General features: G+C 43.9%; 1 protein-coding gene across 1 annotated transcript in view; it reads right to left on the bottom strand.

Moving 5' to 3' along the window:
* Positions 1-16,973, bottom strand: part of PLXNA4 (plexin A4) — a 507,966-nt gene that overhangs the window by 176,218 nt on the left and 314,775 nt on the right. The window lies entirely within an intron of this gene.

Raw genomic sequence — 16,973 nt, 5'->3', positions numbered from 1 at the left:
TCATATATATTATATTAAAACTATACTACAAGAATAGAAGAAAGGATTCATCAGAAGCTAAGAATAGAAAAAGAAAGAATGAATAACAAAGACTTGCGGCTTGGACAGAGAGTCTGAGCCAGCTGACTGTGATTGGCCATTAATTAGAAACAACCCCATGAGACCAATCCCAGATGCACCTGTTGCATTCCACAGCAGCAAATAATCATTGTTGACATTTTGTTCCTGAGGCCTCTCAGCTTCTCAGGAGGAAAAATCCTGAGGAAAGGATTTTTCAGAAAAGATGTCTGTGACAACACACCTGGCCCTGATAGGCCAAGGAACCAAGACACCATCACTGTGGGTAAACCATCTCCATATTGCATTCTATTTTGGCACAAACACAGGCACAGCAAATGAGATAAGAATTGTTTTTCCTTTCTCTGAGGTTCAGAGAATGTGAAACCCAGAAATATTCTTGGGAAGAATTGTGCCTTGCTTTTCTCTGTGAAGAGAAACGTGGGCCTACACACTTGGCCCTAACAGGCCAAGGAAACAAAGCACCATCATTGTGGGTAAACAGTCTCCACATTGCATTCCACTTTTGCACAAACACAGGCACAGCAAATGATAAGAATTGTTTTTTTGCCTTTCTCTGAGGTTCAGAGAATGTGAATATCAGAAATATTCTTGGGAAGAATTGTGCTTTGCTTTTCACTGTGAAAAGAAATGTGGCTACACCTGTCCTTCTGCAGGAACACCTGTGCAGCGCAGGGCAGGCAGAGGGATGGGGGACGGTTTGCTCCAGAGCTCAGCCTGGAGCAATCCCTATCCACATCCTGCTCCACATTCCCCGTGGCCTTTCCCTCTCCCTGTAGCCCTTCATCACTTGCAGGATTTCCCAGCAATCAGCAAATCAGGCAGGCTGGGGGGATGTGGTACCTTGAAATTAAGTTAATTCATTTTGAGATCTTCTGCAGTAAGTTAAACTCCCTGGACCTCATTGATCTCTCTGGTTTTGGACTCTGTTTCTTTCTGGCTTCCTGTGAGAACTGAGGTCTTGTGATGTCTTTTTCTCTCTCCCATGACCTCCTGCCACCACCAGTCCCCACTGCCACCACCACTGCTGGTCCCAGGGAAGCATTAGCTCCACTCCCCTTTGCCTGTGCATTTTTCCAACCATCTCTTGTCCCATCCCTGGAGAGGTTGCTCCCAGCAGGGAAGGGACAAAGGCTACCAGGCTGGATATTTTCTTCCTGTAGTCCTGCTTCTGCAGCTCAGAAGGCATTAGAGTAGGACCTGAAACACCCAGGTACTGCCAAAATACCGCATTTTATCATCTATTTTTTCTTTTATTTTTCCTTTTTAATTAAAGTGTTTCAGCGAGAGGTTTCAAAGGTTGAAGGGACTGCCCAGCCTGACCTCCTGTCTCACAGATTTTGATTCCTCTTACATTTTGTAAGCCCCTCACAGCTTTTGAAGCCAAACACACAATTTGGGCCCAATGACCTGCTAGTCCCTTTTCCATTGAATAAGCTTCAGAGAGCCTCTGTAATATACAGTCAATTGCTGGTGTCTTCACCCCAGTTCCTGTCAGCAGGGAGAGTTTATTCCCTCAGATGATGGAGGGAGGCATTATCCTGATGAAACACCACTGAGAGCTGCCAGCTCTAAACTGCAGAACAGTTACTCCTGACAAATGATGAGGGAATGCACCTGGATCCCAGGGACAATTTTTTTACTTGGCACTGCATTCAGGAGAGTTTGAGCTGTGGAGTGACAGACTAAGATCCATCTCAACTGCATCTGTAAATGAACCAAGAACTGGCTTTTTAATTTTTATATTTTTATTTTAATATAAATATATATCAGGCAAAATTCCAGCTCCGTACGAAGACCTTTCTCTGGTTGTATCAGAAATTGTTTTTCTCACCCCCAAATCCCAGTTGATAGTCTATAAGCAAAAGCTGAAAATGTGCAGCTTTGCCTCTGGCAAATGGCAGAAGCTTTAGAAAACTTCAGGTAGAAACACGATGGGGTTTATTTACCATTGCACCAGAGCCTGTGCCAAGTCACCCAGAGGAGCCAACTGCGGCTACTGAAAGCCTTTAATGAAAAAGTGAGAATGAGGGGAAAAAACTCAAACAAAAACCAACACAAACTCACTTTTCTCAAGTGAATCTATAGCCATGAGCATAAAAACACAATCAGAACAAACCACAGAGCAGTAAAAGTTATAAGAACAAGACAGGGAGGGAGTAATCCAGATTTCTCTAGTTATGGTAGCTGTGGCAATTATTAAAGGTTAGATATGATGATTTTAAAGGTATTTTCCAAGATTCTATGATTCTTTCAAGAAGTTTAAAAATTAAGATTGTTTGGCCATGAATGAGGTTGTTTCACCTTCCTTAAGCTTCTGATCAAGAAGGTATCACCTATTCATGAAGAATAAATTTTATGCCTCAGGTTTTCACCCAATTAAACTTGTTGAGCCCAATAGTCTGTGTTGAATCCAAATTCCAAAAAGATAAAAGTTTTTACAAGAAGATACCAAAAGGTAACACATAATAATATATAATATATAATATATAATATATAATATATAATATATAATATATAATATATAATATATATATAATATATAATATATAATATATATCATTTATTATATATATTATATATTATATATTATATAATATATAATATATAATATATCATTTATTATATATATTATGTATTATATAATATATAATATAATATATATCACATTATAATTTGTAATTTACAATTTATAATTTATAAATTTATAAGTTAGAAGGCTCACATTATAATTAATTATGTCAGCCATTCCCACCTTGTATTTCCACCTGAGAAAAATATATTGTGAGTTATCTCAATCACATCAAGCTTGGCCATGTCTGCACTGTGGCCACCAGAGGACTTGAAGAAGAAGCAGATAATTTAGTTTTGAAAGACTCTAAATCTGCCATTCCTCAATCCAGATGCAATTCCCACCTGGTAATTAGAATTTTGTGAGCACAGTTGGGTTTGGCTCTGAAGTTCCCACCCAAACCACCCTCAGTTTGACATATGGTGCTGCTTGATTTATCCTCATTAGCTCTAGATAGTTCCATCCAACCTCATTTCTGAGCCAGTTTACACCTGTCTGGTAGAAGTGAGCCTTGGTTGAGAAGTTTAGATCAGAAAATGAACTTTTCCAACACCTGCTGATCCTGGCTTGAATGCTCAGAGTTAAAATCCACCTGTGGCTCAGATATAGGTAGAAGAAAGAAGTCCTAGAGGACTGAAATTTGCCATTTCTTGGCAATTGCTGTAAAAAAAGTAGATAAAAGGTGGTCTCTGTATGTTTTATTTTTATTAGTTAATTAGCCATCAAAGGATAGCCAAGCTCATTGGCAGGAGAAACCTACTGGGAACCCAGGCTTCATCTTTGCAGAAATGTTTCTTTAAGTGTTTTTGGGGATATTTTGTGGGATATGTGTTGCTTTTAGGAGCACACCTGGCTTGTTCTGCTGTCCCAGGGCCCACAGGGATTTGTCACGAGCCCCCCACATCCCAAATCCTGTCAATCCCACCAGGGTGTGTCTCTGTGTGCATTATTCCTGCCCTAAAAGTCCTTTTAGGAGCTCACCTCTAGCAGCTTTATGGTGAGATTAATTAAAACTGTACCACGCTGATAAATGTCTTGGGCTGGAAGTGTCAGACCTCCCAATTAATGCAGAAAGAAAACACAAAAAACAAAGGAGCTGCAGCAGAAAGAAAAGCCACCTAAGGGTCGTCTGCTGAAAAGAGGAAGAACATCAAGCAAATAAGGCACATCAGAGGTCTTATTTTCTTTTTTGGAGCATAAACTGTAATTAATTCAGCTCAGCTTTCCACGTTGAAGGGTTTGAGAGCTGACTGTGTCCCTCCAGGGAACAGCCACTAAAATGTCAGCAGAAGGGAAGTCCATGCAGCCTCCCAGTTACAGAGCCTTGCCATTATTCACTTGATGAATAATGATGAAGGGACCAAGGCAGTGCTGGAGGTGGAAATCTCCATGGCAAACCAGGCTGTGCTCACTCCCTCCACCCCTTCTCCATCCTTGGAGAGCCTGACAAACTCTCCAAGGTCATTTCCCAACCTTTGTGAGGGCCCTTACCCCTGGTTCTTTGTGGGAGTGAAACCTGGATTCAACATTTTGCGGCAAATACCGCGGAATCCTGGAATATCCTGGGTTAGAAGGGACCCACAAGGATCATTGAAGTTCAATCCTTGATTGAAGGACAACTCCAAGAATCCACCACGTGCCTGAGAGTGAGTGAGGGTCCTACCCCCGAATCTTTGTGGGACTGAAACCCGGATTCAACATTTTGCGGTAAATACCGCGGAATCCTGGAATATCCTGGGTTAGAAGGGACCCACAAGGATCATTGAAGTTCAATTCTTGATTGAAGGGCAACTCCAAGAATCCACCACGTGCCTGAGAGTGCTGCCCAGATATAACCAGGATTAGAAAAGGAAAATGTCTTTCTTTCATTTTGGGGCATTAGGAGCCAGTTTGGAGTAATTTCTATTCCTGCAGTAGTCACAGCTTCATTGGTATTTTAGTCTCACTGTGCCAGAGCAATATGTGGATGTAAGAACAGACTGCTGCTGTTCTCAGGGCTTAAATCCCATATATTATGAAAATATATGATATCAGGAAAAGTTTCTGCCCCCAGAGGGTGGTGGGACACTGAACAGGCTCCCCAGGGAATAGTCAAATTCCCAAGGCTCCCAGAGCTCCAGGACCATTTGGACAATGCTCTCAGGGATGCACAGGGTGGGATCTGTGGTGTCTGTGCAGGGCCAGGAGCTGAACTGGATGATCCTCACGGGTCCCTTCCAGCTCAGGATATTCCCTGATTGCATCCCCACATTTCCCCATTTCATCAAGGAGAGCTGAAGCTGGAAGTGAGGTCTCAGCAGCAGAAGGAGGAGCTGCCTCAGTGTCTCTGAAGGTGGGGGTTTATGGCATCTGAGCAAGTTTGAGGAGGAAGTTCAGCTAACACCTCCTCAGTGAGCACCAGGTTATTAAATACGACATATTCAGGCTCTGGGTTCATGGGAATATTGAAGATATGAAGGTAAGGTACCTTCAGATACCTGTCCACACACCTGGTGGACATCCAGGAGCTGCTGGCTCTGATATAGGAACAAGAGAGAAGTCCTAGAGGACTGGAATTTGCCATTTCTTGGCAAAGTGCTGTAAATTAGGTTATTAAATACAACATATTCGGGCCCTGGATTCATTGAATATTGAAGATAAAAAGGCAAGGTCCCTTCAGATGCCTGTCCACACACGTGGTGGGCATCCAGGAGCTGCTGTGCTTCCAAAGATCAGCCCAGGGCAGAGCAGAGGGACAGATGGTCCCTGTCCCAGTGAGATGCAATCCCAGAGCCAGGCCTGGACAAGGGGAAGGTGACTCTTGTGTCCTTCTCAGGGACAATGAGCAGGCCCAGCTGCCATGGCTGCAGCAGGATTGGAAGAGATATTTCACCTCATCAACACATTCATTCACTGCTCCCCAAAGAAATCACGCAGGAGTTTCTGGCTCACAAGGACATCTTAAAAATCTGGCAAAATCTGCGAAGTGCTGAATGGTTCAGAGCTCAGCTGCTCCTTCAGGGTGTTTCACACAACACCTCACCTCTGATCCTGCCTAAATTCCAAACTGCAGATTCTCCAGCTCCCAGCCTCCCTTCCCCTCCCTATTCCTAGTATGAATGAGTTACAAAAAGTCATTTAAAACAAAATTATTGAGTTTTTTGGATCTGATAGACAGGAACAGCTAATCCTGTTAGAAATTTGGCTCCTGCTTCTGCCATTATGCATTCACAAAAGCTCCTGCTATGTGCTCAGTCACAATTTTCTGGCTCCCATTTTTGACTTTTTTTATTTCAATATACATTACTTCTTTTCCCCCTTAAACTGCCAACATTCTGGTCAAAACCTGAATCACTGCTCAATCTCTGTTGTTATAATTGGATGTTAATACAGAGGCAGGATTTATTCAGTCTGATGGACTAAGTTAATTTAAATGTACAAAAAGGCATCTTAAGTAGCCAATTTCCTTCCCAACAGTCAAAAGATACATTTCCAAAACACTGAACAGTGGCTCTGTCAAGCCATGTGGGTTCTGTGAATGCTGCTATCTTTCAAGGCTCAGCCAGCCCCACAAAACTGCAGGAAGATTAAGAGTGGAGCTGATTTGATTTCAAAGCCCTGAATAGAGTGTTCATGATAATACAGTTTATTAAATAGAGGAAGGCAAAAAACCACCTGAAGGAAGCACAGGTTGAAGCACTTCTGCACCTTTATGAGAGTCAGTGAGGGTGTTCAGTCACCTGCACAGCATCCCAAGATGCTGATTTTATTCTGGCCTGAATTATGGACAAAGGGACTTGGATTTCCTCTGTCATGTTTGATATCCTGTGCCGTATTACCTGACCTAGAGACCCAACAAAAAAGCAGGAACAGGGAAAAGCAAAGCCCAGAGAGGGAAAATAAATAAAAATTATATATCTATAAATAAAAAAAATAAAATACATCATTAAACAAAATAATTTATTAATATCAATATTAATCTATTTCATTAACATTAATAATTTATTAAATAAAATTAAAATGAAATAAAATAAATTATTTTATTAATTAATAATTTATTAAATAAAATTAAAATGAAATAAAATAACTTATTAGTATTAGTACTAGTACTAGTATTAGTACTATTATATCTTACCAGGGTAAATAAATATAAAAAAAATAAATAAAAATTATTTATTTATTTATTTACCCTGGTGAGAAACCCCAAAAAAACTGCAGGAAGATTAAGAGTGGAGCTGATTTGATTTCAAAGCCCTGAATAGAGTGTTCATGATAATGCAGTTTATTAAATAGAGGAAGGCAAAAAAAAATTATATTTATATTTATATTTATATTTATATTTATATTTATATTTATATTTATATTTATATTTATATTTATATTTATATTTATATTTATATTCATTATTCATATATCATCAGGGTAAATAAATAATTTTTATTTATTTACCCTGGTGAGAAACAGGACTCACACAGAGGGAGATGTCAGACTGCTGGGAGAGGAGCTGGGTGTGATCCCAGCCTGCCACTTCTGCAGGATAAGCACATAACCTGCCAGTCCCACTGGGACAGGGAATGTCATTTCTCATCAGACCCCTCCAAGCTCTGCCTCTCCATTGTAGCCCTCTTCCCACTAAATCCATGCTTATATCCTTGGAAAACTGGGGGGTTTAATTAAGGGTGTTAATTGGAAGCAGCAGTAGCTGTCAAGGACAAATGACACAATAATTAAAGTGGGGGTCAGTGTCCTGCTGTGTGACAGGATAAATTACCTGATCAAATATCCTTGTCCACCCCTACCTCCAGTTGTGTGTTTGCTGCTCCTCCTCCTCTCCTGTCTCTGTTCTAGGGCACCTTTGGTGAGAGATTTCTCCACTCTGACACTGAGCAAATCCCCACTCACAACCACACAACACTCACACCAACTGAGGCACACCAAGAAGATGAAAAGATGAAGAGAATGATTTGGTGCCTACAGCCTCTGTGGCAACAGCTCCAGGAAACTTTGAGGTGAGGCTGAGTGCTGGCAGCTCCCATCAGAAGCTCCCAGGATGAGATTTCTGCTCCTACAGGACTGAAATTGGCTTTGCACACCTTGCAGCACCGTTCTTCTCTTCATCCACCCCTTGGCAGGACCCAGCCCTGCAGCTGGCTCAGAAAACCCCTCAGATCAGGGGTTTTCTATGTAAACCATGCTGGGCTTCATTTCTGATCTATCAAGTCTGTCTGTCTTGCAGCTTGTAGGGAACAGCTTTGTCGTGGCAGGTGAGAAGAGGGAGGGCTTTGCCTTCTCACTAAACTCTGTCTACAACATCAGAGTCCAATTCTGAGCTAGGAACTCGTGCTCTGTTGAAGGAGAGACCTTTTGCAGGGCAGGATTTGTCTGCTCTCTGTTTCAGATGTCAAGCAGGGATGAGATAAATCACACCCTGGATGTTTCTGTGTCTGCTCAGTGGATATAAAGGACAGCCAGGTCAGGTGGAGACACAATGTACACCACACTCACTGGGTGAGGTGACTCCCACACCAATGCCGCACTTCATTTTCTGCTTTTCCTCAAATTTTATCGCTGAGAACAATCCTCAGATATGTTCAGGCCTCTCCTTAATCACAGCACCAGAATAACCAGTCACAACACAAAATATATTTTCTTTAATTTCCAGGGGAGTGCTGTAGAAAATCCCCTGTGTTCCACAGCTTGTGAACCATTGCAGAACTCCAAAACCCCTGTGTGGTGCCAGGGGTTTGAGCAGGAGCTTTTCCCCATCTGCTCTGTCACAGCCCTCACACCAACCTCATCCCTGCTCTCTCTCCTGGCTGTATTTACAAAGGAACAGACAGATAACAAAGATGATCTCAGTCCTTTTCTTAAAGGTTTGGCAAGTTCCCAGTTTTCCCCGCTCAGCCTCTGCCCTGTGCTGTCCCTTCTTCAAAGAATTCCTCCTCTCTTAGTGACTCCCCTCCCAAAAACACCACTCCAGGAGGAGCAGGGACACAGCATCCTGCTGGGAGCTTGGTTGGCATCCTGGGGCTTGAAAAGTGTGGGAATCCACAAAATTAGAGGGTTTTAGGAAAGCTGCAAAAGGCAGGCCTCAGAGACAGCAGAACTGTGATTAGAGCTGAGCAGCAGCCATGAGATTGGTCAGCAGAAAAATTATTTAAAAAGTAGAAAAGCAAGGACAAATAGGACAATGGTCTGTGTATTAATGCTTGGCTAGAATAACTCCCTAAGCTGCAGAAAAGTTTATCTAGCAAGATATTAGGAAGTTTTGAAGCTTAATGATGCAGCTCTGTGCATTGTGTTTGAAGGCTCACAGGCAGGGTTGGATTTGAAATAAGCAGGCATTGTTTAACCAAAGGTACCTGTGCTTAGAGTGGTTGGATGGAACCACTGACAATGTGCTTCTGCTTTGTGGGATTGGTCAAAAAACTGCTAAAGTGAGTTGTGACATTGAGTTCTTGGTCTGCTGCCTGGGATGTGAGCTGAGGGCATCTCCCCATTGTCACAGCCATGGAATGAGGCTGATGCTGGAAAATCAAACAGCTCAAGGCACGTTCCCAGCAGCCCTGTCCCTTTGTGATTTGTACAGAGACCCCGGCCGGCGATAGAAAAGTGTTTCACGCACTCAGAGGTTTCAGTTCAGATTTCCACCAAATTCACCCATTTTTCCCTTACCAAGGTTGCCAAACCCTTCCTCAGCTGGGATTGCATCCCATTGGCACAAAAGGGGGAAATCTTTAAATTTCTTTGTAAAAATCAGAGTTCACCAGCTCAGAGGTGTGGAAGGAGAGAGAGGTGATTTTACCCAAACCTGATGAAACCAAACACCTTCTTCCCCACCCTACAAACCATCAGCTCAGCCTCATTTCCTCTGCCTGCAGCATTCCATCCTTGTTTGTTCCTTCTTCATCCAGGTACCATCACACTCCCCCTGCCTTGTTTACACTAAATCTTGATCCCCTGGTCAAGTGTTTCACTTTGTAAACTGTGAAACAAATGAGGTTTGGCTAAACATTTGTGCTCAAAAGCCTTCAAAAAAAAGAGATTCATGTCACAATTAATGCAGGGCCAGGCCAGGCTTAATGAGAGCTGGTGCCTGTGTGGCCACTGGAGCGTGGCTGCTGAGCAAGGGAGAAGTTGTTACCCAGGCTCCAAAAAGGCTATAAATAGATTTAATTGGGACCTCTGAAGGAATTCATGCCACTGCAATGGGTTTGTCAAAGCTCAGCATCCCTTGAAGGCTCTTGGTGGAGGCTTGGAAAGTTAAAAAACACAGGGAGAAGTCAGGAGTCGTTTCTGCTGGTGATAGTGCTTTACAGGTCATGTTGTTCTTTCCAGATGTTCCCACCACAGAATCAGAGAAAGTCTTGGGTTGGAAAGGACCTTAAAGATCATCTGGCTCCAACATCCCATCATGGGAAGGGATCCTTATCCTCAGTTATCAGTGAGCATCTTCCCATAAATTAATTCTCCTCAGCAGCCCTCTCAGGTATCTCATTGTGTCTATTCCCACCTATTCAATGCTGTCACCACTGCAAATTCCATCTTTACACATTTAATATTGTCAGAACCCAAAACATTCCTCTGGCTGCCCTGGAAGACTTGAGACCCTGGCAGGGGGCTCAGAGACCTTGGCACAGAGTCACAAACACCTGTGCCTTTGATTTTAGCCCATGGAAACAATTCCCAACTTTGTGTGAGGAGTTACAAGCCACAAGAGTTTGAGTAGAATGATAGTGAATTTGTCACAGGGTGAAAAAATAAAATTTTAGAGATTTAGAATAGAAGTTCAAGAAGTAAGATAGAAGAATCTAAGTGTGTCCTGTCTTTCTTCTCCTTCTTCTTGTCCTCCATCTTCTGGGTGATGGTGGCACTTTTGGATTGGTTTAGAGTAGAGCCAGACTGTCTAACATAGGTGATAGGTATTGGAAAATTATTGTAAATAAAATACACATAGTTTCTAGTATAAAAAGCTAACACCACCCCAAGAGCAATCAGTGTGCTTCAACCTGACCTGCTGGACAGATCTCAGCAGGTCAGAGAAAGAATGTCATAGGTAAGAGCAAATAAACAACCTTAAAAACCATAGCTGAAGAATTTGAACTTCTTCTTTGGTCACAGGGTTAAATAAAAAAAAAGACTCTTTAATTCCTTGGGAGCCATTTCAACAACACAAAACCCGAAAAATATCTCCTTGGGCTATGAAGTTCCATCCTAATCTTCATCCTCATCCCACTACCTGGAGGAGCTTTGCCTCCTCTCTCTCCCCTGGCACCCTGACCCTCTCCCAGGTTTCTGGCTCCACCACTCCTGACCCAGGCAGTTCCTGAAGGACTGTGTTGATCCAACTCCCTTGTGCAGGATGCCATCCCTGCCAGCACTATCAGGCTACAGGAAACTGGTGCAGTTTGATAAATGCCCCTTTTTTCAGTCACAATCAGATTTTGAATCCCCCATAATTCCACACAGGAGCAGCTGTACTGGCTGGGACCAACACCCTACATATCCCAGTTCCATCAGCCATGGCCTGAAAGAATAAGACCAGAGTAAACATTTATGTCCCCAGCAGCTGCCCAGCCTTTGGCTATTTTCATTCAGGGAAAATATCATAACCATCATAACCTCAAGAGCTGTTTATTTATTTAATAATTTATTATTTTGGTTTATCCTTGAAATTGCATTGTTGCATCCACAGCATGCTTTGCCAGGGATTTTCACAGATCCACAGCACCCACTGCTTGGAGGAATCACCTGCTTTCATTTGTTCAGGGCTTGATTTTTCAACAGTTTTATTTCATGCCCTGTAATTCTTGTACTTGCAGAGGTGTTGAGCAGTCAGGCCCTATCCATCCCCTCCTGGCACTCCTAAGTTTGCCAATGTCTCCATGTACCCCAGCTCACCTCCCTCAAGGCTGAGGAGCTCCTGCTTCTCCAGTCACCTCCCACATGGAAACCACCCTGTACCTCTGATCAGATTAAGGTGAAGAATCATTAGAATCATTAAGGTGGGAAAAGCCCTCCAAGGTCATGGAGTCCAACCCAGCCCTGCCAAGGCCGCCACTGATGTGTCCCCATGTGCCCCATCCACAGGGCTTTGGAGCATTTCCAGGGATGGGGACTCCACCACTGCCCTGGGCAGTCTGTTCCGATGCCTGACCACCCTTCCCATGGACAAATCTTATCAAATATCCAACCTAAACCTCCCTTGATGTAACTTGAGGCTGTTTCATCCTGTCCCTGTTCCCTGGAGCACAGCCCGACCCCTCTGGCTGTCCCCTCCTGACAGGGACTTGTGCAGAGCCACAAGGGCCCCCCTGAGCCTCCTTTGCTCCCCTTTCCAGCTCCCTCAGCCTCTCCTCATCAGACTTGTCCTGATCCTTTCTCTTTTAACCATTTATTTACCATTTCTAGCCACATGTTGGGCAAAAGGAGAGGCTACATGGTGGTCATCTCTTTGTAGCCTTCACCATCTTGTCCCCTCCCTGGGCTCTCAGGCCTTATCTCACCAAAAGCTATTAAATCACTTATTAAATCACTGCCTTTAGCAGGGTGTCACCTCTCTGTTTGAGCACAGGGGTGTCCACATCCCTCAGGCTCATCCCAGGTGACAAACACAGTACATCAGGTCGACCTGTGACTGTTTTATCAGAGGCAGGTAGCTCAGAAATCTCGATTGCTTTCAGCTGAGTGAGGGTGCAGTGGCACTGATCTTCACACAGCTCCCCAGAGCCCACATCTCTTGCCACAAAAAGGGGCATTTGGATTGCTCCCAGACACCCTCACACACACCCAACCCCAAATTTTCTCCTCCTATCACTACCCCCTCTCCTTTCACACATCGTTCTCCAAGCAGTGCGTTCAAATCTCTCTGACAGGAGCTCCACAGGCAGCATCAGTCAGAGTGATAACATCAGCTGAAGACTTCTGAGGTCACACTGCTTAATCTGCAGCCCAGAATCTCCAGATGTGAGGCAGGGAGAGCTGTGATAACGTTTGCTTGCTGCTGTTCCTGAGCAAACACACACCAACCCAACCCACAGCCCCACAATTGGGGCTTTCAGGGCTGTCACAGCACCTCTGCCTCTGCAGAGCTCCCACCACCAGCAGCCTTCCTGAGGGTTTCACTCCAGAGTTGAGCAGGATTCAGGGAGAAAATGTGAAAATTCCCAAACCTTTAAATGTATGTGTCAGTTTATTAAAGGAGGGAAAAGCAGACAGCGCTCCCTGCTCAGCTGGCACCTGTGGGAGCCCCCTCAAGGTTTGGGGGGTAATTAATGCTACCAAAAGGGGAAGTGGCCAGGCAGAGATGCAGATCACTATTTTAGGGCACATCAATTTGTCTTTAGATATCCCTGCTGTTTGTTTTGGTATGGAATTAGAGGGAAGAAGACCCCAGCAAAACCCAGCTCCTTCTCTGTGTGGTTTCAACTCACAAAGGGGGCTTGAAATGCAGCATTCCTACTGAGTGCAGTGAGGGCTGCTCCATCCCAGTGCCCATATTTCAGTGGATGAAGCACTACACGTGTTTTCCCAGCTTTCCCAGGCATTCATCTTGCCATAAAACAAAATCCCAAGGATATTTCATTCAAGGATCATATAAATGCAAAACTTTTAAGATTAGAAGGGACCACATTATTGTATTTGCTGGGAATGTCCACCATACATTATTGTATTTGCTGGGAATGTCCAGACAAAGGCAAGAATGATGAATCTGACTTCATGTTCTCAGAAGGCTAATTTATTATTTTATTATATTGTATTGTGTTGTATTATATTATATTGCATTATATTGTATTATATTGCATTATATTATATTGTATTATATTATAATTATGCTAAAGAATACAGAAAGGAAACTTACAGAAGGCTAAAAAGATAATAATGAAAACTTGTGGCTCTTTCCAGAGTCCCAACACAGCTTGGGCCAACGAGTCAAAACAATGGCCAAAACAATTGGCCAATGAGTCAGAACAACTCACACCAGAATCCAATGAAACAATCACCTGTGGGTAAACAATCTCCAAACACATTCCAGAGCAGCACAACGCAAGGAGAAGCAAATGAGGTAATTATTGTTTTCCTTTTTCTCTGAGGCTTCTCAGCTTCCCAGGAGAAAAATCCTGGGTGAAGGGATTTTTCCAGAGAATGTGAATGCCACACTACATCATCTGTCCTCACCTCCTGTACATCACAGGCCACTACCCACCTACTCTTAGGCTGAACCAGATAATCTGGGTTTAGCTGAAGCATCTTGCCTTAGAAAGATCTCCCATGATGATGTGAAGATACCAGGAGAGGGAGAATCCTCCAAATGGCAGCTTGTCCCAGCAGCTAATCACTCACACCATTAAAAGCTTGCACACACCTTACTTTTCATTAATTCATCAGCCTTTGGCTTCCAACCACTGATGTTTATTTTGGTTTTCTTTTCCAGGTTGTAAAGCCCTTTAACCTGCTGTTTTCACCCCATGAAGATGCTCAGAGGTCCTGATCAAGTTATTCTTCAACATTCCTACTGATAAATTAACTGAGATGCTTTCAAACCCTACAAGGACCTTCCCACTTCCTACAAATAATTTTTGTGGGCCTTTAGTCCTGCTTTTCCCATCTGGCCACAGAGCATGACTGCAGCTCTCCCACTCCTCCAAGGATGCAGGATGATGTCAACCTGCTACTACAACAGTCCAGACAAGGAAAAAACCCATTAGAAAGATGTGAAGAAACAGGCCCCTCATCCATTTCAGTCTCCCACTTCCCAGCCTGACCTAAATTCCTTCCTGTGACACAGCAAAGTTTGTGTTTGTTTTGTCTGCGGGAGCCAAAGTGGCCCAACCTCTGTGCCCTGGTTGTGGTTAATGCTGAGCTAATCATTGTTCCACTGAATATTTTATCTGTGGGATTTAATATCAACTTCCTGCTCATTCATGAAAGTTTTCAATAGATTTGGGCCCAGTATTGATCCCTGGAGAATACTACTAGGAAAACCCTCAGGCTCTTTGAGAGCTGCCAAGTATTAAGCCATTTCAGAGATCTCTTCATGCTATTTTTAGGGTTTGGGACTTTTTTTTTTTTAATGGGAACAGGCTGTGGAGTTGTCTCCAGCGCTGTGTGGAAAGGTAAAGACAGGGCATCCACAAAGAAAACTTCATTATTTTCTTCAAGAATGGATCACCTTTTTCCTTACAGACTGACAAATATTCTATTTTTCATAAAATCATACTGCCCAGATGTCATTTGGCCCAAATCAGGAACTTCAGGTTTATTCAACATTCTTTAATATTGCCCCTTCTGGCCCTCAGGAATCATTGGAGCAGGAGGCTGGATGCTCCTAAATCATGAATGTAGTCCCCAGCATTTTAGATGTAGGATAACAAAGAAAACTTCATTATTTCCTTCAAGAATAGATCACCTTTTTCCTTACAGATTGACAAATATGCTATTTTTCATAAAATCATACTGCCCAGATGTCATTTGGCCCAAATCAGGGATTTCAGATTTATTCAACATTCCTTAATATTACCCCTTCTAGCCCTCAGGAATCCTTAGAATGGGAGGCTGAATGCTCCTAAATCATGAATGTAGTCCCCAGCATTTTAGATGTAGGATAACTCAGGTCTCAGGTGTGCAAGGTCATCCTCAGAAGAGCCATGCATTAACCAGTGCCTGTTTATTGCAGCTTTACACCTAAATTCCCTGCTGAAGAGCCCAAAGTTAGACAGGATCAACCTGGGAAACCTGTGGAGTTGTAAAACCCTCCCGACTCCTGGTAATAACCCCAAATTTAGGCCTCTGCACCATCCCCGAGCTTGTGCAGCAGCACACAAGGTTCTTATTCCTCCAATTAGTTTCATTTGTACCCTGGTGAGTTTTTTTCACATTCCTCCCCAGCCAAAGCAGAAAGACGAGACTCCCACCGCACCTTTCTTTTTATGGAGCGACAGACCCGGCGCCCAGATTTCCTGGGGAAAAAAAAAACAGCTGGCATGAGGCTCTGCAGAGAAACAGAACTTTTGTCCCTGCAGGGAACTATTCAAATTTGATTTGAGGTACAGCTTTGGTGCTGTATATAACAGGGAGATCCCGTTTCAGCTCCTCCAGCCAAGCCCTGAGTTCACAAAAGCCGCCGTCCAGGGGGGCAGGGACAGGGTGATGGCGTTCTTGGATGCCAAATGACATCTGGGCAGTATGATTTTAGGAAAAAATAGCATATTTGTCAATCTGTGAGGAAATAGGTGATCCATTCTTGAAGGAAATAATGAAGTTTTCTTTGTGGATGCCCTGTCTTTACCTTTCCACACAGCGCTGGAGACAACTCCACAGCCTGTTCCCATTTAAAGAAAAAAAGTCCCAAACCCTAAAAATAGCATGAAGAGATCTCTGAGAAGGCTTAATACTTGGTAGCTCTCAAAGAGCCTGAGGGTTTTCCTAGTAGTATTCTCCAGGGATCAATACTGGGCCCAAATCTATTGAAAACGTTCATGAACAAGGTGAACGCTGCCAGCTGGCCTGTGCACAAAGCACAGAGACCCAAGAGACCCCACAAAGCCCCCACCAACTCCATCCAGGTGGTTCCCAAACTGGCACCCTGAAAGGGAGCGGGATTAGCCCGCTAAGGCACCTTAAAGGAGCCCTCCACTTCAAAGATCAAAGGCACGCTGGCTCCAGGGCTCTGGTTACACCTGCCTCCCTTGTGGGCAGCCCTTACAAAAGGGTTTGGGCTGGAGGATTTGCTCAGGTGCGTTTCACAGTGCTCACCAGAAAATAAAAAACCCGAAATGATACACTCCCCACATACCCTTTTGTCCCTGGCCACAAAGGAGGGAGCCGTGCTTGGCATGTCATGCCAGGGGACAGAAAGGAGAGCAAGGAGCAGTGCCAGGTGCTCAGAGAGCACCTCTGAAACACAACACACCCTGTGCAGCTCAGAGGACTCTCTCCTACCCTCCACCTCCAGCAGATGGGAGGACAAAGCTTCCTCACTGCCCCAGCACCTCCCTGCAGGGCTGGCTCACAGGCAGGTGACATTTGTGCCTCTTGGCAGGACACTGCTGACCCTCCTGAACCCCTTTATCTGTGTTTCATCCTAATCCCAAAAAGAAGCCAGTGGCTTCAAAGAGTTTGGAGTCTTCTGAACCCCTTTATCTGATTCTCACCCTCACCCCAAAGAGAAGCCAGTGGCTTCAGAGAGTTTGGAGTCCCCTGAACCGCTTTATCCGTGTCTCACCCTCACCCCAAAAAGAAGCCAGTGGCTGCAAAGAGTTTGGAGCCCCCTGAATCCCTTTATCCGTGTCTCACCCTCACCCCAAAAAGAAGCCAGTGGCTGCAAAGAGTTTGGAGTCTCCTT

The sequence above is a fragment of the Molothrus ater genome, chromosome 5 (genome assembly GCF_012460135.2).
Source record: "Molothrus ater isolate BHLD 08-10-18 breed brown headed cowbird chromosome 5, BPBGC_Mater_1.1, whole genome shotgun sequence".
Taxonomy (NCBI): Eukaryota; Metazoa; Chordata; class Aves; order Passeriformes; family Icteridae; genus Molothrus; species Molothrus ater.
This window is presented reverse-complemented; position numbering and strand designations above follow the sequence as displayed.